General features: G+C 37.5%; 1 protein-coding gene across 4 annotated transcripts in view; it reads left to right on the forward strand.

Annotated features, from left to right (window-relative positions):
* Positions 1-22,945, forward strand: part of LOC106944974 (RNA binding protein fox-1 homolog 1-like) — a 515,796-nt gene that overhangs the window by 21,265 nt on the left and 471,586 nt on the right. The window contains exon 2 of one of the 4 annotated variants that reach the window (XM_015028333.1): positions 17,529-17,620. The exons of the other annotated variants lie outside the window; for them this stretch is intronic. The gene's annotated coding sequence lies outside the window, so the exon portion shown is untranslated. The remainder of the gene's footprint in view (positions 1-17,528; positions 17,621-22,945) is intronic. 4 annotated transcript variants of the gene reach the window in all.

The raw sequence follows: 22,945 nt of genomic DNA on the forward strand, positions 1-22,945 counted from the left end.
GCAGAGTGTCCAGACGCGTTGCTGAAGCTTTGATTGGTGTTTATAAGGAACGTCTAATGAAAGCCCAGAGTGTGTTGAAGCCTGAAGGAAGCAAACGGACCGGGCCGACTTCTGCTCCTGTCAGTAACATGTAGGTTCTGCAGCTACTGACGCACTGCAAAAACACAAAATCCTACCAGGTCGGTTCTAATGCATATACCTTATTACACTTGAAATAAGACAAAATCACTTAGAAGTAACTTTTCAGCAGGATATATAAGCTTGTTTTAAGTCAATAATTCCTCAATATTGATTACAAATGATTAGTGAAATAATCTGCCAGTGGAACTAGTCAATATTAAAGAAAGTATTGACTTAAAACAAGCAACTATATCTTGCTGAAAAGTGAGTAGTAGGGTAGTTTTTTTATGTTAAGTGTATCAGGTTATTTACATTAGAAACTAGAAAAAAAAGGTTTAAGATTTTGTTTCAGCAACATTTTCTCTTAAGATCATCACCAGCTCTGGAAAGTTCAGTGAACCTCATGCTGCTTGGATTCTGTTCATTCAGAATTTTATACCTTCACATTTTTACATCACACTTTTTCCCTCCACTCAACTTTCTGAGAATATGCTTGGATGAAGATCTTTCAGTCATGGCCTTGAAACTATGTTGTGTAACGCTTCTGGATTTTGAACTGAATTACTAAAATACATGTTGTTGGTCATATTTTAAACCTAACACACCTAAAACACGTATTTTCTGTCTCACCACAGAATCCTGTGCACACAGGAAGCTGCCTATAGTCGGCGTTGAGCTTATGAAGGGTACTATAATTAATGATTTTTTTTTATGTGTTCGACTTTAACACCTCCGCGCTGTCTGGCAGGAAAGCTATAGCTCTCCTGTTGTGTCAATATGTTTCCTCTATCTGTTCGGTGCCATCAATGTTTAATCCAATCAACTTCCCTGCATTTCGATTCAAACTGTTCCTGCATGACCTTCTGCTTAAACGGGGAGAAGTTGGGAGTAATTATAAAGGCTGAAATTGGTTTCTGACAGATATGCATGCTTGAGGTGTGTATTAATAGCTGTGGTGATGAATGCATCTGACAAAACAGTTTATAGAGGTTGGAATAAGTGTGGAAGTAGTTTTCAATCACAGGAAATAGAAAAAGGAGGAATAGTTAGTTAATATTTGCCATGGTTTTCTTTCTGTTTGTTGCTCCTTTTCTGGATGTTTGCAACTGAAGGGTTATAATTTCGTACGTTTAGCTTTTTGATTTTTCAGAGAAAAGTGTTCAGCACCGACCTACTTTAGGCTGGAGGCATCATCAAAACGCTGCAAAAATGCACAATCTCACCAAGTGTTTTTGCTTAGTTCCTACTGTAAATATCTGAGTACATTTAAAATACGACAAAACTAACTTAAACGTAACTTTTCAGCAATATATAGGAGCTTGTTTTAAGACAATAATTCTTTAATATTGATTTAAAAATTACTAGTTACAGATAAGTGAAGAGATAGAAGTGTAAAAACCGGCCAGTGGGACTAATGCTTCTTTTTCTAAATTGAAAAATTTACCTGAAACAAGCTGATTTATCTTTCTGAAAAGCTACTTAACGTTAGTTTTGTCTGATTTTAAATGTACTCGGACAAAAATACTTGGTAAGATTTTGTGTTTTTGCAGTGGACAGAGATGAGCTCCATCAACTGGAAAATAAAATGTTCTGGTAAAACTTTGTTGAAAGACCTTTTGATTGAACTTCAGTATTTTTGGGTAGAAGTAAGAAATACTGCCACCTGCAGGTGGGAGTTGGCATCGCTTAAACCCAATGTTTTTCACCATTTGGCAAAAAAGTTTCAGTACAATCAATTATTTCCACAATAGTGAAATCATGAAAAACTGGATGGACTAGTTGATGTAATTTGACTTTATACAGATTAAAACTCCTTTGATTTGACTGATAAAATGATATTTAAGCACAAAACTGTTATCCTAAAGGTTGTATCTAGAGTTTAGAGGACCGCATAAAAAGCTGTGGTGGGCTGTGAGTTTATGTTTTTCTCAGAGCAAAAAAAAGTGGGAGTATGAGGCAGATATAGCTGTAGGAGTTCCTTCTTCTTTGAAATGTAACACAAATAGTAAAGTTGAGAACGCCATCGTCTGTGGCAGGAAGAAGTCCTGAGGAACGGTAATAAATGTTGGCACGCTAATGCACATCTGATGTCTGCAGATTTGTTTCTCAAACAGGTGAAACAAATGGAAGATGCTTGTTTGATTTCATGGCTGGAATGTGACGGGAACGCCTCCATTTGTGGGAGCGGAAATGTTTTTAATGGCTGTGCAGTTTTTTTTAAGCATCAACCAGTCAATGAAGATAACGTTTCAATCGCTTCCTGTCGCCAGCGACCATTTGTGTTCCTCCAGTTTCCTTTCTGCAGCAACACAGGAAGAGGAATGATGTTACATAAAACATGTTGCACTGCTATTGTGACTTCCTTTGGAGTATTGATGAAAAACACGACAACATAGGATACGATTATCAGGTATCGCAGTTTTTTCTTCCTTCTGCCCGTTTGCTTTGACTGTTGGAAAAAGGTGCATATCGACGCTGCAGAACAAAACATGACAGCCACACTCAGATGTGGTTCAATGATTTAGATTTCTGCAGTTTTGATGTCTCAGTGAAAATGCAGCAGGGTGATATGCATACAGTTCCTCTGTTAATTGCAGCCTTCTGCACTGAAAATAATGAAGGAAAGTTCAATGAACGCCGGAGACGGCAACAAATCCAGTTTGAAAGCTGCCTGTGGGATGAAAGTCTGCGCTAGATTCACGACTGAGAACGTGAAATGTCAGCGGGTTCATGCAGAGGTCAGGTAATATCTAGCAGCTTTTAAAATGCCTTTGAATCAACAGTCATTTCAGATTTCTTGTACAAAGACAAAGTAGTAAATTGAAAGGTGAAACTTTGGAGCGTCTTCACATCACCTGCTGTTACTTACACTGACTCTTTCCAAGGACGAGTTACATAAAGCACTTACAGCGCTGCTGAAAGTGGAGAATAATGAGGAAAAGCCATCGCCGAACTAAACACCACGACACATTCCTGGCCCTCTAAGTTACACCAGGATGTGAAAGAAAAACTGATTCCTGCAGATCATCCCTGACCTTCGTCTCCATTAACTCATTTGGCTCCATTTCCTCTGTTGCTCACTGCTTTTTACTTTGGATGGTTCACCTCAGGTACTTGAGCTCCACTGTTTCCTTTAGCTGCGTTTTCATTGACCTGAAAATTGCACAAATCAAAATTTAAAAAATACATTTTCTCTTTGGAAACACGGTAATTTTGAAAGAACTTTTGTTTTGCACTAGAAAGAAGTATTTTTTGCTGCATCAAAATTTATTTATTTCATAAAATTACGATGGAAACACTTTTTTTTATATCACACCAGTCATGTGATCAACAACCGGATGTTACTACTGGCTGAAATGATGAAGAAGACAACAGGAGGAAGATGGTGTGTTTTTTAAAGACTTGCCGCCTGAACAGATGTGTCCATGTGTGATTTTTATTACATCTCTTATTTAATGGAAGCACCACAATTGTGAAATTGTTCTTTTTTATTATTATTTACAAGGTTTTGTGGACATTTGCAATTGAAATGCAGCTACTGGCCCTTTTGTCAGTTATATCTAAAGCAGGGCTGGGACTTCAACACATTAATTTCTATTAATTAATTACATTGATTTTAACACCTTACATATTTTAACATTTAATAACTTTGACTAAATGCTTTAAAAAATCTTTTTTTTGTTGTTGTTTTTTTTATACACATTTCCATCCAGAACTTTTGTTTCTTAAAATGTGTAAATCTAATGCCCACATTGCAAACAGCAGCCGTCTCGGCCCACTAAGGGTTAATTTCTGCTTCAAAAATGATCTGATGGACACTGGACTGCTGCTGTGTTAAGTTGTGCCAAAAGGAGTTAGCCTATCATCAAAGCTATTCTAGCATAGCATCTCAATGCTAAACTTGTAGCAGCAGCAGCACAGACGCTGAGCTAATGCTAATGTTAGCGTTAACATTTCTGAAGAATGATCAGGGTTCCTGAAAGCTGAACTTTGCTCCAATCTGATGGTTGAATAACAGATTAAAATCAATAAATATATTTGTTGTTGAGCTAATAAAATGTTTATTTTGTCGATATTTTTTGATTAAAATGTGATTAATTTAGATTTTTCTTCGATCTGGTGATCATATTTGTGCAGCTTGATCCCCGGATCGTCGGCGGCGGTGACAGTCATCTTACTGCTGCAGATGGAAATAAGGACAGGCTCCTGTAGCTTCTCATCTATAAGAAATAAATTAATAATCTTATGGGAGCTGGAGTCAATTTAACTTGTTTTCCTCAAAGGTAATAATCCTCAGAAACTTGTTGTTCCTGTTGACTGTCAGCTGCACCGAGATGTTTACCCCAATATGAAGACAACCTGCTTTTATTCCCACCACCGGCCATGATGAATGTCTAACCGCTGCCGCCGCGCTGTTTAATGAAACCTGTAATCCAATCTAAAACTTATGAAATGTTGCGACAGAGTAAAGCTTTTCCCACAGCTGCACTGTTAATCTCTGAGACTCTCATTGTGAATGTCACAGTTGGTTTCTCACATGTTGTCAGAGAGGAGCTTGTTTTCACTCTGGAGGCATCTCTAAAGAGAATCAACAATGCTTCTGTCTCCAAGTTAAAGGGAAACGGCACGTTTGCTGTTTTACACACAAAAACAACTCTGGTTGCTCTTGTTTCGCATATTTCAGCAAAGAACTAATCGATGACGAGCATGCAGCCGCACATCGGTGTTTTCATTCACAACCTACACGCTTCTGCGAAGGACAATATATAGAGCTTCACTATTTAAAGGGCTTCTCTTTGTTTTGATATGATGGATGAAACTGTAACTGCTGCAGAAATTGTGGGAAAAAATCCTTAAAATGATGAAGACGTTAACATTGGATGAAAAATAGAGCGGCGTTGACCTTTGACCTTGTTTTTTCCCTAATGCCTCCTATAACTTACAGCAGCGCTGGAAGACCCAGTTTGTCGGTTTGGAGAAGATTAGTCCGTTGTGGTAATTTTCTGAATCACAAAAGACAAAAGCGTGTTGGAATATAAACAGCCCGAGGCTGATTGTGAAAAAAGGGTTCCTGAATCGTTAAATTAAGCAACGGGTTTGATTTAATTTCACTCGCAAGGCTGGCTAATGGGAAAATTTATGCAGGGAAATACAAAATTAAAGAAAACAGAAGCAGTATTCTCAGTTGGTGGTAAAAGTTAAAAAAGAATAACAGGAAAAAGTTGTTTTTCTTTGTCTTAAGTCTGGTAAAGATGTATGAAGAGCCTTAAATAAACTCATCTTTGATTAAAGCTGCAACTTTTGGTTTGAGAACATTTATCCAGTGGGAATAAAATTAAAATCACTTTGATCCAGTGACAGGAGTCAGGAATCTGTTAACAGAAAAGATCTCTTGCCCATTTCTGCAGGTTAAAATGTTAGAAAGCTGCACCACAGGGGTCAGATGAGGGGTTTCTGCAAAGCCCCGTTTCTACACGAAGGAAACAAAGCAACTGGAATAATGACAATTACTGTAAATAACAGTAAAATAATCTGAATTAAAATTTAATGATAGAACTGATTAAAGGCAATAGTTGGCCATTTATCTTTGTGACCTACCATCACAAAGATAAACAAAGAATTTTGCCCAAAAGTAGAATTAATGAGGCTAAAATTGAGCCTTTCTGTAACAAATGATCTGGTTAAATATGTTACAAAGCACTGTGTTAGGTACAGTGGAGGATCTGTGATGCTGTGGGCTTGTTAGAGTTGGTGGCAATTTAAACTCATAAAAAATAAACAGAACAAACCTGAAATAGAAAGTTGGTGGCCTTTTCAGTGGAAACGGTTTTCTTCACCATTATCAAGTACATGAGATTGATTGACAGCACTAAGCCCCTCCTCCTGGCTCTGATTGGTTGTTTCTCCAGATAGCAGCTCAGGTAGGAAGTTGAGGTTGATCTTGTCACATATTATCTGCCTCATAACAAACTGTAGCAACATGGTGACAGTTTTAAAAAACATAATCTTTATAAAAGTTACATGCTGCAGTTTTAAAGTTTTACGACTTTTTACTGGAGCTGCCAGAAAGTGTGGGTGGTGCTGTAAAAACCCCACAGCGTCATGGCAGTTCCACCCGAGCAATGAAAAGGTTTTTACCACCTGAGAGACGATAAAGATCTGCCTCCTGGCCTCTGGCCTTGTATCGGCGTATGAAACATGAGCGGAAAGCAGGAAGTGGTGGAGGCCAGCGTCTCATCACCCAGACCGCGCGGACAGCGCCGTCCGTCCCGCCGTCTGTCCGTCCACTCGTCTCATTTCCATCCCAGTGGCGCGCTGGGTAATAGAGATCAGTAATTGGTTGCTATAAATCCCGGCCGAGGACAAGGTGGGTCAGAACAGGCTGATTACTTAGGCATTACAGTCAATCTAAGCAAGTCCTTGAATTGAAAGATTTGGTGAGGTGGATTCTCATTATGGGGCTCAGTGAACGCCTGCGTTTGAGTGAAAGAAGAGGGGCCAAGGTCCCTCTCCCATCCCCTGTTTCAGGACCACATTATGCAATGCTCCAGCGCCCTGAGCGGTGCAGACTTGTAAACAGCCAAACACATTTATTTTCCCTCTGGGGTTTTACAGGAATGTGTTTGTGAGGCGATCGGGGGTCTGCGCAGGGCGTTCTGCGGCAGTCGGGTGTTAAATCACAGATTCAGGGAGCAAACGGCGCCCATGTCTTGGCATCTGCCTTCAGCTTTGCAGAGTGGTGTTTATCTTTCAGTGTCGCCGGCAAACAAGCTCTCAAGGTAATTAGCTCTGTCATTTAACATGAAGCAGATTGATGGCTTTGTGGCGAAATGCACCTTTGTGTTATTTTTCATCTCGGAGCCTGTGAGCTTAATCCATTTTAAGCTTCTCGGGATGAAAAAGAGTCTATGGAAGATGAATTAGGGTGTAAAGCTGATAGTCTTTCTCAGCATTCTCTCCAGCTGAAGGTGTGACTTACTGGATTATGGGAACAGTAGTTTCTGCTCCAACTCCTCTAAGGTCTCTGATGCGCCTTTTTATATTCCTGCCTATTTTGATGCTTTTGCTTTTATTATATGTACACACAAAATCTAAAAGTACTTTTTAGTTTCTAATGCAAATATCTTACTGCACTTAGAAGAAGACAAAAGTAACTTCAGTAAGATATATCCGTTTGGTTTAAGTCTGTAATTCTTGAATATTGATTAAAAAAGTTCCATTTCCACCAGAACAATGGAGTCAGAGCGTCGATTAAACAAGAACTGTACAAAAGTATAAATATTTAGCATTTTAGATTGATTAGAAAAAGGAAACAATAGAGAGACTAAAACTGTTTTTGCTTTTCAGGTCACTTCTCATCTGTAAAAGAAATTGAGTTATTTATTTACCTGCATTTATTAATGTATTTCTAGTTAAAAGTGAAAAATCTGCAGAATGAGCCAATTTTCTCATACAGTTCATCTATTAATCGTCATAATAATTGATTAATTGATTACTGATCGTTAGTTGCGGCCCTTTATATGTTCCACACATTGTGACTGAGACTTTTTTTTAAGTCCCCTTCCTGTTGCCATCAGTTCTCCATAAAAAAGTCTTTGATTCAAAGTGTTCAAAGTCATTTGTCTGCAAAAATAAAGTCAGCCCAAAATGTACAAATCATGTCATGAATAGTAATGGAGCTGTGCTGCTAAATATGAGCTAAATGAGCAAATGTGATAAATTAACTTTGCGTGCATTAAGAATGACGAGCGGGGGGGAAAGATATATGAGGCGGCGTTGCCGTGGGAGCGGTGCAAACCCCCGCCGGGCGAAGTGTTCCCACTCGAGTTAGCATCATCCCTCCACTCCTGGAGCAGCACGCCGCTTCACTTAGCAGCATCCATTTGGGATGCAGCACAAACGCTGTTTTAGCGCTTTTATCTTAATGCACTGCAACCGTCTGGCGCTCTAAAGGCACGATTATGGTACAAAAGGGCGGGGGGCATTTAAACAAGACGTATTTCAACAGCAACTTAGCAACCAAGCTAAACACTGGAGGGCAGATGGCTTTGTGATTCTCATTGCTGATTCACTTCATTTTGCTAAATGGACTCTTTGCATATATTTTAATATAGCACTAATTCTTTGCATCATTATCCCAGTTTAAAGCATCAAACCCTACTGAGTGTGTTTACTGTTGGAGGAGCGTTAATCTGCCACGCAGCAGACTGTTGTCACGTCAACCACCTGCTGCACGCTGTAAGAAAACTGCATCTCAAAGGATCGCAGACGTCTGATGAGTGCCAGAGCAGCAGTTTTTACTCAAGTAAAAGTAAAACGTTGCTGTCCGAGAAATTACTCGAGTAAGAAGGAAAAAAGTGATCAGAGCGTCTGATTTAACACTTAAGACAAAAATGTAAAGTTATGTCCAAGTTCTGGTAAGACGAAAAAGCACTTAAACTAAATAACAGAATTACAAAATAATACAGTTGATAAAAATATATTATATGCTAGAACAGGGGAAATGCTTCTAATACCAAATGTCTCAGCAGGTAGAAAATGCATGACAAAAACAAAGCAAGTGCACAACAAGTCCTTCCTTAAGTAAGCTGTAGATGTATGGAAGAACATTAGGACCACTACAAACTAAAAAACAAACATTCTTTGGTGCATGTCAGCTATGTTATTAGCATATAAAAATAAATGGATAACTATTTCTTCCTTGTTATATGATTTGTAAAAGTGATTTTTTTTTCCACACTGGAAGCCACTTGAAAATGTATTTGGTAGGTTTGAGTTTTAAATCTACATTTACAGCAGAATATTATGATCTCCACCATTTTATCTACAAAAACTGGACATTTTTGAGTTAAAAAAAAGGAAAACATACAGAATTGGAAAAAAAAAAAACTTTTCTGAAAAAAGTTTTGAGCTCAGAAAATTATAATTTTTTTTCTTAAATTTCAAAGTTTAATCTGAAAATTTCTGACAGGGTTTTCACAAATTTTTGACTGAAATTTTCACATTTTTCCTCAATTGTGAAATAAATTTGAGATTTTTCTAAAAGAAAAGCTACGACTTTTTGAGCTCAGTAAATTTCTTTGTCTTTCTAGAAAATTTCTGAGATTCATTTCAAAATTTTTCAGTTTTTTGGTGTAAATTTACTCTTCAGCTTTTCTTTTTTTATTATTTCTACTCCGGCCCTAATAAGACGTTATAGAAACTTGTCCTGAATATTTGTGATTCTGAAATCAGAATGTTTTTCTGTTTTTCTCAGTGGCCCTAATCTTATGTTTTTTTCTTCATTCAGTGAAGTTACTCTTTGTTGATCCAAAAACACTTAATTTCAGTAATTGTAACCAGTTTCTACCCTCCTCCGATTATTACTTATTAACATTTTTCTTTCCTGATTGGCACGGAGCGTCATACGGCGTCTATGACGCTCCGTCTGTCACCCTGTGAGGGCGTTGGCTCGCTTTAAGAGGCCGCTGATTTAATGGCGCGCTGACCTCCCCATCCGCGTCCCGACATGCGACGGCGAGAGAAACCGTAAAGGAGGAAGATGGATTGGCGGACGAACTTGTATGTCTTTCCCCGGATGGCGGGGAGCGACGGGGAATATTCAGGAGGACGGTGGTGTCGGCGGGGGAAATGACAAAATCAAGCATGATGTTGTTTACTTGGAGACAGGTCTTGTAATGTTACATGACATAATGTCGTGTCACATAACATCAAATCATGTTACAGTAATGTGGGCGAGCCTTTTCACCGCACTCCACTGCAGAAAGAGTCAGTGAAGAAAAATTAAATTACCAAAAGAAAAACACAACAGCTCCATTTTTAAGTGTCTAAAATGGAAACTTTGTTTTTGATTTAAATTCCAGCTGATCAGGAAATCACAGAAAATGGTTGAAGAGCATCTTTTATCATTCATTCTGTTTCTTCCAGTTTTTTCTTTCATGTTTAATAAAATTTTCAGCTCTCTTCTCCTCCTGGAGTCTTAGAAATACTCATAAAAAGACAAAAATATCAAAACTCACAACTTGATTGGTTCAGATATAAATCTGTGAAATTTGCTGGTGATGAAAGAGTCCTGAAAGAACTGGGGGAAAAGATGAAAACTGTTTTATAGACGATACTGAAAACACAAAGAGAAAGAAATGATAGCTTTCTTTAGAGATCCACAGATCTCTATTTTATTATTATTCACAATTTAACTGAATATTATGTTTCTGTTTGTTTTGTTGCACATTTTAATTTGACTCAAATGACTGAATCCATATTTTGAGTTTCTTGTTGTGATTAATCAACTTTCATATGTTTTACATTAACTTCAGTTTAATTGTGCTTTTTTTCATCTTTATTTATGATCATATCTGTATCTCACCATGTTCTTCAGCACCATCCGCCACATTGAGCACAGTTTGGTTTTCACAGGTTGGTAGTAATTAGTTACATTTACTTGAGTAACATTTTGGTTAAAATACACTTTTAGGTGTATTTTTATTTTTACTAAGCAAAAGTCTTGATACTGATGATACAAGACAAACTGATGGGAGAGAGAACAGATGCAGGATATGTATATATTATTATTTTTATTTTATTTTTTTTTACATAAATATAATTAATTACATAAATATAAATAATTACAAAAGCATAATTGTAATTTATACAAATTAGGTTGGAAATAGAATAATTTAAATTTATACAAATAATTAAATCTAATTACATGTTATAGGACTGATGTAAACTGACCAACAACAGTTAGTAACAACCATCATATTCAAATAAAACCAACATGTCAGCTTATAAATGCAAGTCTAATGAATATGAAACACTAACAAAAATAAACCTGAAGTGATTTAGTAAAACTGAAACTTTTTATTCCGTTTACTCATTTTATTTAACTAGAATAAGTAGATTTTACTCCAAACTATTTCAGATTTAAGAAAAAAAACTCTCACAAAGTTTAAAAAGTTCTTACATTAATTTTGTTTTACTTAACACAGTAATGGATGATTTATGTTTTATTTTACTACTTTAACCTTTTGATTCTGTTATTTTCTCCCCTCTTTATGTTTTGTTTCCTGTTGCAAACTTCCCTGAAACCAAGCCAGCGTTTCCTCCTCTCCTCTCATTTCTGGGGTTTCTGAGTGGATTTAAATGTGTTGCTGTGTATTTCTGGAATAATAAACCTGCCTAATTACTTTTTTTAGCCCTGGAAAGCACTCTGGGTCGCACATGTTTCACAAAAAGTGCCGCAGAACGAGGCTTCGTTGCTGTGATGTACATCGTTCTGGACTCAGTTCCTGTTTTATTTTAATATCAGAAATCCCATTTTGGTTCCAGCAGCCGGTGCTTGTTAGTTTAAAAAATCCTTCTGTCTTCTTGTAGGAATTTTTTTTTCTCCGTTTGTCATAAATTTAGATTAAACACAGCCTCGCCACAGCCTGGTCATTACCTCCAGTCTCATAGGAAATTAGCTGTCACTTGGCCGTACTCAGAAGCCATCAGCCTCCAGAAGTGAGAGTCAAACAGCAGCACTTCATCTAAAGGTCCTTTCAATAAGCATTAGTTATCTTGTAATGTGATCCCATAAATCTTCACATGAATCTTGTTACATCGTGTTGTTAGAGCTGCATACTTGTGAATCAAAGCTGCAGACTGTATATGAGTATTATTTGACGCTTGGGGTTTTATGTGGCGTTGCTGCCTCTCTGGAGGAAGAAGGAATCCCTGCAGGTTCTGAGCCGACACTCTGGAATTACAACGTTCAGGAAGAGTGGCCACGTTTTTTAAACTCACAGGCTCAAATCCTGCACAAACACAAAGTCTTACCAAGTATTTTTAGTTTCTAGTGCAAATATTTAAGGGCAATTGAAGACAAAACGAACTTTTCAGAAAGCTGTATGAGCTTGTTTTAAATCAATAACTCCTTAATACTGATGAAGAAATCCTACATTATTTCACCTATAACAAAACATTTTCCCATGTTTTAAATGAAATAGTCTGCCAGTGGAACTAGCACTTTATTTTTATTAATTATTGACTTAAAACAAGTTTCTATATCTTACTGAAAAACAGAAGCTGTTGGGAAAACATGCCCTTTTGGTGTTTTTTTACTTCACTGCACTTTTTACTTTTACTATTATTATAAAGTTGAAATATAAGTTGAACTAGAAACTAGACCAAAAATACTTAGTAAGATTTTGTGTTTTGTAGTGAATGAAGTTATTCAGGCAGCTTTAACTACATGATGGAGGCTGCAGATCCCGTTGCTATGGCGCCTGCACTGCAAAAACACAAAACGTTACCATTTTAGCTCCATTTCATGTCTAGTTTCAACAGAAATTAAATAAAACTATCTTACAGTTAAACTTTTCAACAAGATACAGGAGCTTGTTTTCAGTAAATAATTCTATAATATATGATCAAAAGTGCTACTTCCACTGGCAGATTATTTCAATTATAACAAGACACATTTCCCATATTACAAGTCAAATAATCTACCAGTGGAAAGAAGATTTTCTGCTCAGATTAGACCCAAGTTGAACTTTTTGGATCACTGTCCTCACAGTGAAACACGGTGGTGGCAGCATCATGCTTCCAGGATGGTTTCTGCTTTGTACTCGGGGCAAATGAATGTTGTAATTACATTTATAAACACAGTATTTATGTGATTTTTTTTTTTAGCACACCTTTAAAAAAAACCAGCGTTAAGTCAGATCTGCATGAGTTCAGGAAAACTAAAAGTGATTTTGCTGAATATTTTTATGATAATGTTGATTCTAAATTAAGCAAATTTCAGTTTTATGCCAGCTTTAGCATCCCAGCTGTTAGAAATATACATGAGGTCAACACCCAGAATGCAGAGTGTTGCAGACTTTGAAATTCAACATGTAGATTTTTTTTTTATTCCCTGATTATTAGTTGAAGACTTTTCCGTGGAGATTTCCGCTCCGTTTTTGTTGAAGTTGTGAGCAAACGGTGTTCAGTCGTCCTGTTGCAGTAGAAAGAGCCGTCTTCGCCCCATCATACCTCTCAGTTCCTTTGGAGTTTTGCTCTCTGATGTTGTTTGTCCATGAGAACCTGCTGTGCCACCAGCTTCAGAGCCGACCGACACCATATGTTTGCATTTCTGGGTTTTTGGGGTTTTTGCATGGACTTCCATTAATTAAAGCACTTTGTTAGCAAAGACAGCACAGCCTTAAAAGAGATGAATGGTTTCTAAATTTATCTTCAAGCGGTTGTGGACTCTCTCTCGGTTTGGAGGCGCAGACAGGAACACCGACTGGAAGCCTTGTTAATGTCGGCTACTGCTGTGAAGCGGAGCCACCTAAAAATACTCTGCTTTCAGGGCGGCGGTGCGGTTTCAACGGTTTTACCTCTGAAGGAGAGCGCTGCGGATCGATCCGTTTGGTTGTGTTGTTGTGACTTTGGAGCCGGACAACTTGTTTGTTTTGGTCTGTTTAACACTGTTTCCTCTGGACTGAACATGGAGCATTTCTGGGTTTGAACCAGTAAAAAAATGAAAATTAAACGTAGGATTTTGTCATTTGAATGATTGTTGTTACTGTTTCCTATTGACAAAGGTTTGGAGGAGTGTGTGTCTATTTTCCATCTAAGATACGTTTAAGTTCATTGCAGCTTAATAAAATTGCTCAGTATAATTTTAAGTATTTGAAGTTATTTCAAAAGATATTTTCTATCATTATGCAACTGTTATTAAAACATGTTTTTTACATATTTGTTAAAATTATCACCTTGACAGTATGTGAAACAGATAATCTGTGAAAAAAAATCTCCTCTGCTGCTACCTGTACTAATTACAACCAATCAGAGCCAGGAGGCGGGTCTTAGCGCTGTCAATCACCTCGTGCACGCCTTCTTTCTGCTACACAACAGCTGCATGTCTTGAATGCTAATGCTGGTTAGCATGGCCTCCAATAATGGTGGAAAAACAGTTTTCCTGGAATCATAAGTTGTTTATCTGCCGTTAGCACATTTAGCAGCGAGTAAACGAGGTTGATTGGCAGCGTTAAGACCCTCCTCCTGGCTGTGATTGGTTGTTCCTGACCGGGAGTGATGCGGTTCTTTAGACTGTAACTTCAGGAGGAGGTGGAGAACATCGATCTGTTCATAGTCTCATACTGTGACAACATGGTGACAGTTTTAACAAATATGTTAAAAACATATTTTTATTTTTATAAAAGTTACATACTGCAGCTTTAAATTGGATGATTTTTTTTTAAAGATGAGTGTCCATCAAGAGTTGGGATATTTTAGCCAACGTTTAATTATTTAGTGTTACCATGCAAAGAAAAAAATACCTTGAAGCATTTCATAACTTATTTATTATTTCAAAATTCATTTATTTCATTTCATTTTTTAATTTTATGTGGGGTTTTTCAGTATAAACACTCCAGACTTTCTTCTGTTTGTGAGAAAACATAAAATAGAGTGTCTAACATTTCATCCCGATGGACACGAGGGGTCCAGCACTTAATTATTTAATGTTGCTATGGAACAAAGCAACATTTGTTCCATAGCAACATTATGGAACAAATGTTGTTCCATAATGTTTCCAAATATTTTTTGGAAAATGTTCCAAAAAATATTTGGAAACATTTTCAAGCTTATTTCTGATTTCACAATTCATGTATTTGAATTCATCCTTTATTTTTATGTTTTTTTCTTTAGGATAAACATTAACAAATGTCTTTTTTTCCCTTTTATTTCAGAGCAGACCTGGAATAAAAAATTAGTTAAAAATCAGGCGTACAGATAAACTGTACATATACATTTGTGTGATTTAATTTTCTCAAGGAAAATTAGAGACACTTCAGAGTAAATAAATCCTGATTTGCAGTGAAACGTCTTCGGTTCGTTCGCGCCACAATCACATTAACAGAGAATTGATTTTCGCTCGGCGTGTTAAAAACGCACACAGACGTTAATGTAGTTACAGCCAGTCTATGGCCGTTAGCTGAACTGTCAGCTGTGTTTCTGTTCTGCTGCGCGTCCTGAAAGTGCTGTGGAGAGAAAAAAGTCTCTCTGGCTGCTGTCAATACGTCGATACACCTGGCTCATCAGAAAAATATGCAGCGCTGCGTCTTCACCCTCATGCAGATGAGGAGCTGCTGCCCAAACTTTCACACCTCTTTACGCTTTTCACCTTTTTGTTTAGAGTTTTGCCACCATGAAGTCGAGGAAAAAATATAATTTTGTAAAGTTTTTGGCAGAATCTCAAAAGTGTGGTGTGCATCTGTGTCGTGAAGAAATGTAGCCCCTCAGCATTATGCTGCTACCTCCATGTTTCATCATTTGGACAGTCTGTGTTGTACACTAAACTAATAACTTAAAAACAAGCATGCAGAAAAGTTACTTATGACTTAGTTTTGTTTTATTTCAAATATGCTGAGATATTTGCACTAAAATCTAAAACAAAAATAATTGGAAAATTGTGTTTTTGCAGAGACTGTAAAGATGACAAAACATTTCTAAAAAAATTATCAGTTTTTTCTTTCCTGTAACATTTTGCAGTTATAAAGAAACTTATTTTTCTGTTCTGACCCAAAATGTCTCTTTGGATTCTAAAGTTTGCAAACTCTTATTCTAGAAACTAACTAAATTTGACTTTATTTGTGATTTGATGTCATTTTATCACCAGATTTTATTTTCTACCACAAATAATCTTTTTATTTTTGGTAGTTTAAACACTTTGGATGCTGTGAGGTGGATCTGGTTCGGGCATGTTTGTATCGGACGTTTCGGTCGGAGTGACAGCTGCGGTCAGTAAACCAGGAAGTGTTTCAGAGGACAGGAAGTCGATGTAAAGCTGGGTTTACATCATTTCTGCCTTTGTGACACCATGAAAACTCACACATTCACTCACACCGAGGCATTACTGTCACTAGTTTATAGAGGAATGATTCTCATTTCCTCTTGAGCTTCCAGGGACGTTTAGGGAAAAGTTTTCTTGATGGTTTGTTTTATTAAATCTGATGAAGTATTCGGGAAATATTTCTACATTTCAGTCAAACATTTGCTGGAAAACAGAAATTTGGAGACTAATGTTAGAAATGTTGGAGAAAAAAACTGAAAATTTTGACTTTTGAAACTGAAAACCTACAATTAATGTAAGATTCTTCCCCATGATGAACATAGGGCTGCGATTAATGATTACTTCAGTAATTGATTATTCTGACAAATGATTAGATAAACAATTACCACATTTTTCAGATTTTACATTTCAACAACTTCATACAATATTAGAAATGCATTAAAAATCCAAATATATTATTGCTTTAAAAGGTAAAACAGCACTCCATTAGTAAACAACTGACCAAAAATACTAAAAAATACTTCAAACATCATCAGACGTCTTTCTGCTTCGCTTTGTATCAATAGAGTGAATCTGGTGATTATTTTTCTTAATTAATAATTCAATGCCAAAAGTGCTTAATGGATTTTTTTTTTTGCATTATTTGAAACAGGTGATGCTAAAACTGCAACTTTATGAGTTCATTGTTGAACATATTTTCAGACAAAAGTGTTATGTTTTTTCTTTATCTTAAATGCAAATTGCATTGTTTTTTTTGTTGTTTTTGTTTTTTTTGCAGTTTTGGATTAATTGTTGCTCTGATTGTGTTGTTCTTGCGCTCCAGTTGATTATTATTTAATCGATTAATCTGATTAATCATTTTGGACCTGATTTAAGTTGCTGAAAGATGAAGGTTCCCCTTATTTTTAGCTTTCCAGCAAAATGCTAAATGTCCTGCCTGTTTACTCCAGTTAACGATTAATTGATTACCAAATTAGTTGATGGTTATTTCAATAATTGATTAATCTGATTAATCGTTTTGACCCTAAGCTGTTGCTAAAAGGTGAAGGTTCCCTTCATTTTTAGAAAATTGATAAATGTTTTGTCCCAACATTGATTCCTTTGAAGTTCTAAGGGTCTGAATACTCTAGGTAACGATTAGTCGATTACTAAATTATTTGATGATTATTTCAATAGTCAGTTCATCCGATTAATCGTTCCAGTCCCAGGCCGAGACTCAAACCTGTCAGAAATGTCCATTTCTGTGATTTGTTTCATTTAAGGACAAATATTTTCGAGCAGCAATTTGTTCGTTTTTTTTTTTGTTTTCACGTCCTAAAGACAAACATAATTACTTTTTAAGCCCAGACATCTATTAAGTGGCAGAAAATTGCTCTGGAATTCAAACAAAGGAAAGAAAGCGAGCAGACTGAATGTTTCTCCTCAGCAAGGCAGATAGCGCTCTCAACAAAACCAGAAAATCACCTAACAGGTGCCCTTGAGACGGCTGAACAATTACATTCTGATTCATTAGCAGCCTGCAATGTCAAGCCACTTCTGAATGCTTCTAATGTCTGTTTCTATTATTCTTTGTTCTCCTCTGCAGAGATCAATATGGGAGAGTGAGGACTTGTGTTGATTCTTTATGTCTCCAAACAGAAGAAAAGTTTAAGGACAAAAAAGCAACAAAGTCTGAAGGTACAGCGACGTGTCGGCTAGCCGGCTAACAATAGTGGAGCTAGCGCGTGTTGCTAGCCAGCAGACTGGAACATCATGCTTCAGTAAAGCTGCAAGTGGTGCAAAAAGAACAGAGAGGCAACTTTGTGCATCAGGGCCGCTCATTCGATTATGTGAAATAATCTACCTTAAGAAACGCGCGAGTGAATGCTAAACGAGATTCCCCCGTGCGGCTGATGATTACCATTTTGTCTCCAAATTGAAACCAAGCCGAAGGTAGACGCTAATTTAAATAAGGGAATCTAAAAGAGAACTGGAGGTAAAATCAAATTCTGACGGGAAGCAGAACTGATGGAAACGTGAAGCTAAAGTAACCTTGACGCGCGGCTTCTCCCCGCCACGCCATAATGTGTTTCATTGTGTTTGTGCCGTATTGTACGCTCCCCTCATTCATAGCCCAGCTCTGCTTAATGGACTAACCTGCCAAACTCGCAGCAGCACAAACACAAAGGGCCTGCTGTTTTTAAAATGATTGAGCCATGGCTTGTCAGCAAGAATCTGCTCTCGCCCTTGAATGCTAATTACGTGATATTTATGCAAAGTCACGAGCCGACTCCCGGAGGATCTTAGACTGGATTTCTGAACTCTTAAAACAAATCTTAACGTGTTGTCAGCATAACAATGTCAATAAAATGACACTTCACTTTGTGTCAGGAAGGCACTTTTTCTTCCTCCCAACAGAAAAGGCTTTCAGATCCCCCACCCTCACTCAGCCCATCACAATCTGACACAGTTTCTACAATCAGCCTGACAGCTGCCCTAAAACAAATGAAAATGTATGAACTGAAAATGCTAATGCAGCCCGACTCATTGTGAAAAGTTTCTGTTTAAATGTTTGCTGAAATCACTGCGCAGGGTTGTTTTATGAATCATTTTAATTGTGTTTGTGAGCCTTTGACTAGTCGCCGTTCCTGCAGAAACCAAGACGGAGGGTGATTATGTGCTGGTTACTTGCATCCTGATGACCCGGTTGAAAATCAATTGCTGGGGTGGCGGGATCGAGTTAATTACCGCGCCCCTCAATGGCAAATAACCATAATTGAATCATGAGTTTTTTCGCTGAATCACGTGATTTTCCCAGCAGCCTGGTGGTTGTCAGATTCTCTGGACCATGAAATTAATACAGGCGAGGCGCTGAAATGAGCCACAGCTGCAGTCAAGTAAAACTACAGGACACTGCAGATCATCCAACAAAAACTTACATTCTGCAGATAAGAGGAGAAGTTCTGAAACGGCCAAAAATCACAAGAAAAGGCCGTTTATTTAAAGCAAGAAGTCACTTCCACTTATGGACTGCAGTCATGTTATTGTCAGGTCAGCAGTTTGAATATAAATGCATCTCGTTAACATAATTATCAGTTTCAGTCCTTCTCTGATTGGCCGGCTTTAAATTTTAGAAATGTTCATGATTGGTCGATATTTATTTGAGACAGCTGATAATGTTTTTATTGTTTCCAGTTATTAATCAAATGATTGAGCACATTGGATGTTATTCATTTCATTAAATTTTACAGATAATAATAATCCAGCAATAAATCAGACATTTTGACGATGGCAAAGATCCATTAAAGGATGGAGAACTTCAAACATTTACAAGTTAAATTTCTGAGGTTTTTTTCTGTAGGACCCTTTTTAGCTCATAGCTAAATAAGATTAATCTTATTTGTTTTATTTCTGAGCTCAATCTACAAATTTCAGGGGGGTTTTCTCAGAAATTTGAGCTCAGAAATGTCCAAGTTTTTTCTAGACAATTTGAGATTAATCTCAAAATTAGATTTTTTTTTCATTCAGATTTATTACTTTTGATCTTAGAGAATTTCATTGTGATCTCTTTTTTTTGCCTGAGCTCAGAAATGTGCAATTTCTGAGATTATGTTAAAACAAGTTGTTTTTTTCCCTCAAACATTTTTAACTTTTCAAGCTCTGAAATTTCCAAGATTTTTCTAACACATTTTCTGAGATTAATATAAAAAAAACTTCTGACTTTTCTCTTGCAAATTTACAACTTTTTCAGCTCAAAAATGTTCATGTTTTCTAGAAAATTTCTGAAATTAATCTCAAAACTTCAGATTTTCTCTTGCAAATTTTCAACTTTGAGCTCAGAAATTACCCAGAGTTATTTTTCTAGAAAATTTCAGATTTCAGAGTTTTTTTGTTTTTTTTTGGCAAAATGTGCTCCTTTTTTCCACCGACAGCGGCCCTAATAAGCTGTTGTTCCTTTGGGTTTCCTCCAGTCAGCTTGGTGACATTTAGCAGCAGATGCCTCCTGCAGGATTCCTCTGCAGCCACAGACTTTTCTGTATTACCTGCTTGTGCCACCAGGTGAAGCCCCTTACTTTTTAATGAGATGGAAAGACAAGGGAGTTTGTCATAAGCGTTGGGCTTAATTTGTAAAAATGAGCACAACTCCTTCCCCTGCAAGTCAGCGACAGGGAGGGGGGGCATTGTTCCAGCCTGCCTCTGCTAACTGTGTCAGTTGTGTTAATGAACTGTGCTGCAGAAAGTAGTAAAAAAATCTGTGGCAGGTTAGCAGCTTAGCTTGTGTCGGCTCCACAGAGCCGCAGTTGCAGCGGCTAGCTGCTAACGAGCAGCAGAATCTGAAGCTCTGCCTCCAATCAGGTCCAGCAGCTGCAGCAACATGTTAGCAGCGCTGACGAGGGTCTGGGATTGTAAACTGGGTTCTGGAGTGTTGGTGGTTTTCACTGGGACACACACTCACACACACACACTCACACACACATGGCAGGTATGAGTGTGAAGGAGACGGGGTTAATTAAATCAGAGTTTTGGTCCTTTATCGCTGCACCAACTTCTATGAGACTCCCTTTATATATCTAATAAGAAGAAAAGTTTTTAAAACGAGTCACATGTGAGCCATGATGATTTTACAGTAAATCAGGCCCTCAGGGGCCCCTTGAAGAAGCTGCTCTGCTTTAACACACCTGAATCAATAATTAGAGTGATTACGCCTGGTAGGACAGCGACCCTGGAGGACTGCCACGTTTAATGTTGTACAACTTATTTATGTTTCTAGGGCAGGTATACTTTTTAGAGACTTGGAGGCTGTTGGTGATGTGCCAAAACTTTTTATTTTTACCCTGAACAGTGATTTTGTTTCATTCCAGATCTGGAAAAGAAGCTGTTTTTACTCCATTCTGCCAGTTTTGTCTTTTACTGCCAATAATGAATTGGTTAAATATAAGAAGAAAAAAACATTCTTGTTGATGACATTGCAGTTTAGGGTTTCCTATTTCAAACATTGCAACTTTTATTTTTAATAATATTGAAAATTGTAGGTTTTTACCTTTAAATATTCCTGCTTTCTAGTGCAATTATCACAGTTCATTTAAAATAAGACAAAACTTTTTCCATTTGCAGGTTACTTCACTAATCTGAACTGGAACTGAGTTAAATTAAGCTCCTATATGTTTCTGAAAAGTTACTTGTAAGTCAGTTTTGTCTGATTTCAAGTTAACTGCTCTAGAAAGTAGATCAGACAAACTTGGTGAGGTTTTGTGTTTTTGCAGTGTAGCTTTGGTTTCCCCTTCTGTCGTTTTACTGAGGCTGGAATAAAAGAGAGACAAACACTATAGTTCTGATTGCTTCAGCTAGCACAAATTCATCATAAAACTTTTAATATTTACAAATCTGAAAAGTTACTTGTATGTTAGCCTTGATATAATTTCAAGTGCACAAGAAACTAGATTAAAACGCCGTAAGATTTTGTTTTTGCAGTGTAAAATCCTAATTAGAAAATGTTGACCATCAGATTCCTAAAAACTTGGAGTTGTTTCTCGGCTCCTGCAGAAGGATCTGTCCCTTTTTTTTGCCGTCTCTTTAAATCACATCCCATCCAACTGTCATGGTGAAAAAATCTATTTCTGCCAACTCACAATTTCTGACAAATCCACTTAATAAGTCAGCATCTAATCAGTCCAATTTGAAGACGGGGATGGAGGGAAGGATGAGAGGAGAAAGCCAAAGGAAAGATGAAGTGGTGGCGGGTGGGAGGGGGTGTCGGCGGCGCCCACCCCTGCCTGGCCCTGACACCTTGTGAAGAGTCCTCATTCATCACACGGCGCAGGGCTTTAGCCCCGTAAATCACTGTGGATAAAGGACGCGCCATAAAGAATGGAATTGTGAAGGTAAGGGTTTTAAATCCCCCTAGATGATCCGAGATAAACACAGAGAGACTTTTGACAGTCCCTCGTTACCGCCACAAGCGAGAGGAGCTGTCACCGCTCCCTCCTCGCCTTTCATCTCTTGGTAACAGTCTGGCTGCTAATATCCTCAATTATCTCTGCAATATGTTGCTGGGAAAAAGGGAAAGTTCCGAGGAGGCATTCACGCAGCCTGAAAGTTTTTAATTTGACAGCTTGTGGTGTAATGATGAGTAGTGAAGGGGGGGACGAGGGGGCAGCGGCCCGTTTTAGGACGGTGACAGGTGATTGGGCCGGACTGGGACCGGCTCCGGGATGTCAGGAAGGCAAATAGACGTTTCAGAGGAAAATGCTGCAGTATCCCAGCTGTGAACACCAACGGGTTTCATTTAGGGGAGGGAGGGGAAATATTTTCATTGAGAGAATCTTTTATTTCTAATCGAATGTTTTTCCTCATGTCTGCTACACATGAGGTTAATCAGCGCTTTCCACAACATTTAAAGTTTCCATCAGATGTTTTTACCCACTAAACTTGGACATGGATGTAAATAAACTGAGCCTGCTATGATTTATATCCAGTGTGTCAAAATCATTTTTATTTTGTGCCACATTTAAATCATCAATGTCCTCAAAGGGCCACATGTGGCAGATATACATAAAACTAGCTATTAATAAACTAAAATATAGTTTTCTCTGGATTCAGTTTGTAAATTATATTTAACATCTTTTCACATTTATGTAATTTGGCCTTGGAGAAATAAAAACTGATAAGGTTTGATTGATAAGAGATAATTTAAGCACAAGTCGTCATGGACTTGTATTTCTGTGGTTTCTGAGGTTTAGAGAACCACAGAAATGGATCTGGTGTCTGTTTTCACATTTACTTGAGTAACCTTTTGGGAAAACTGTTACTTTTAGGAGTATTTTTACGACATTGTGCTTTCTACTCTTACTAGAGTAATGTTATTATGAAGGACCGGTTCTCTTACTTGAGTAAATTTTCTGGATGCTCTGCCCTCTGTGAGTAACTTCACTGAATGAAGAACAAACATGTTTAACCAAACATTTACCTGACACAGACCTGCAGTTTTTGTTACTTTATGTTTTGTATTGAAAGGAGCTGAAT

The sequence above is a fragment of the Poecilia latipinna genome, unplaced genomic scaffold (genome assembly GCF_001443285.1).
Source record: "Poecilia latipinna isolate Pla-1442-1.1 unplaced genomic scaffold, P_latipinna-1.0 Scaffold121, whole genome shotgun sequence".
Taxonomy (NCBI): Eukaryota; Metazoa; Chordata; class Actinopteri; order Cyprinodontiformes; family Poeciliidae; genus Poecilia; species Poecilia latipinna.